We start from the raw sequence: 2,451 nt of genomic DNA on the forward strand, positions 1-2,451 counted from the left end.
CGGCCTCGGGGAGGGAGGGAGAGGCCGCCAGGTGACGTTTAATGGGCTAAGGGGGTTAATGGGAGGAGTTTAAAGGGGGTTAATTTTCAGGTTTTATCTTTATTTTTGGTATTATTACCCTTTTTTTTTATGGCGTGAGAATTGAAGGTCTTGTTCGGTCATTTCGAAACGCGTGGTGCCCTTAGAAGGTAGGCCGAACTTTTTTTTTGTATTGTATTCTCTCTCTCTTTTTTTTGTGTAGACTGTCTGTAATCCAAGCTGAAAAGAGTCCGTCGGAGGATTTTAAAATGTACAATTATAGCTGTCAAAGTAATGTGGGAGCTTTCCGATTGGATTACGTAATGTTAACTAAATTTGGCCCTGTTTCTCTCTATCTCTCTCTCTCTCTCTCTCTCTCTCTCTCATCTCTCTCTCTCTCTCTCTCTCTCTCTCTCTCTCTCTCCTCTCTCTCTCTCTCCTCTCTTCTCTCTCTCTCTCTCTCTCTCTCTCTCTCTCTCTCTCTCTCTCTCTCTCTCTCTCTCTCTCTCTCTCTCTCTCTCTCTCTCTCTCTCTCTCTCTCTCTCCTCTCTCTCTCTCTCTCTCTCTCTCTCTCTCTCTCTCTCTCTCTCTCTCTCTCTCTCTCTCTCTCTCTCTCCCTCTCTCTCTCTCTCTCTCTCTCTCTCTCTCTCTCTCTCTCTCTCTCTCTCTCTCTCTCTCTCTCTCTCTCTCTCTCTCTCTCTCTCTCTCTCTCTCTCTCTCTCTCTCTCTCTCTCCTCTCTCTCTCTCTCTCCTCTCTCTCTCTCTCTCTCTCTCTCTCTCTCTCTCTCTCTCTCTCTCTCTCTCTCTCTCTCTCTCTCTCTCTCTCTCTCTCTCTCCTCTCTCTCTCTCTCTCTCTCTCTCTCTCTCTCTCTCTCTCTCTCTCTCTCTCTCTCTCTCTCTCTCTCTCTCTCTCTCTCTCTCTCTCTCTAGGTGTCGTCATCCGTATTTCACGCGATCGGAAGCTGTGACGTGAGCGAGAGGAAATTTTGCACGTCGGGGGCGGACAGAGATCGTCTTCCTGTTGAATGCGCGTGTGTGTGTTAGCGACATTAGTCACCCTGTGTTTATAATCCGGCGTGGGGGCGCGAGAACGAGGGAGAGAGAGAGAGAGAGAGGGAGAGAGAGATGGAGGGAGAGAGGGAGGGAGAGAGAGATAGAGATAAAGGGGGATATAGACTGAGAAAGAGGGAGAGAGGGATAGATACAGAGAGAAAGGGAGAGAGAGATTAGTGCAGATGAAGCAGGGAACTGACAGATAAGGAGATGAGAAAAGTAAAGAAAAGAAATAAATAAAGAAAGAAAGAGCGAGAGCGCGACAGACAGAAGTGAATGGATAATCATCCTCCCCCCCACCTCCGCCCCGGGTAGCGGTCCGCATGTCGCAGGTCCCCGCATCTCGCAGACTCAGTGTCTCGTGCGCCGCGGTCCCGCTAACACCCCCACCCGCGCCGCTGCCGAAAACCTTAGAAAAACCGTGCGCGCTATTTCCCCTCCCCTCCCCCTATTCCTTTTCCCCTTCCCCCCCCCCCCCCGTTTTTTAAAAATCTCGAGTGTTATTTGAGAGAAAAGAGAACATTTGATAGTGCTATTCATTAATTCCTGTGGATGTACGCGAAGAAAGAAAAAAGGACAAGGAGAGAGAGGAAAAGGGTTGGTGAGCGACATAAGAGTGAATTCGCCTATATGAGACTGACCAAGTGCCTGCGGAAAATTAAGCGCATCGCACAAATGAAGCTGCCGTTCCTGAGAGAGTCCGCTCGAATCAACATCATGGGTAAGCATTCGAGGAGGAGAAAGAGTGAATGAGGGGAAGAAAAAGAGGGAGGAAGGGGGAACAAAAATGAATGAAGGGAAGAGAAAGAGGGAGGGAGGGGGAGGAAGGAGGAGGAGGGGAGAAATGAATGAGAGGAATAACGAGGAAGGAGGAGAAGAAGAATGGGAGGGACAGGAGGCGGAGGAGAGGAGGGCGAGGTGGATATGAATGAAGCCTCGTAACTCGCTTGCTGTTTATGTTTCAAAACACGTGTTCTTTGTTTTTGTTTATTTGTGTCTCTTCATCCAGCTACAGACTCTCCCTTGTTGAACGTGGGTGTGTTTATGTCGTTGTGTGTCATTGAATGGTTGCAGTAATTTTGCAAATGGTATATGATTTGCAGTGACATGACTAGGGGCGTTTTTCCGAGAGCTTTGTTGAATCGCTTGGGCGTGCCGTGCAAGAGGCGTCAGGGTGCCAAGGGACGACAGTGCCACGCGGTTTCACCATGGTTTTAGGAGGGGGGGGGGGTGAGGCTCTTCAGGTCACAGCAGGTCAAGCGAGGTCAGGTGGGGCGGCCTCTCTCGTTGACCTCTCCAGAAGGGTTCAAAGCCCGGCCTGAATAGAGTGCCTCTGGGCGTGTTTGTGTGTCTTTCACGAGGTCTAATTATGGCCTGCAA

Source organism: Penaeus chinensis, chromosome 11 (assembly GCF_019202785.1).
Source record: "Penaeus chinensis breed Huanghai No. 1 chromosome 11, ASM1920278v2, whole genome shotgun sequence".
In the NCBI taxonomy this organism is placed as follows: domain Eukaryota; kingdom Metazoa; phylum Arthropoda; class Malacostraca; order Decapoda; family Penaeidae; genus Penaeus; species Penaeus chinensis.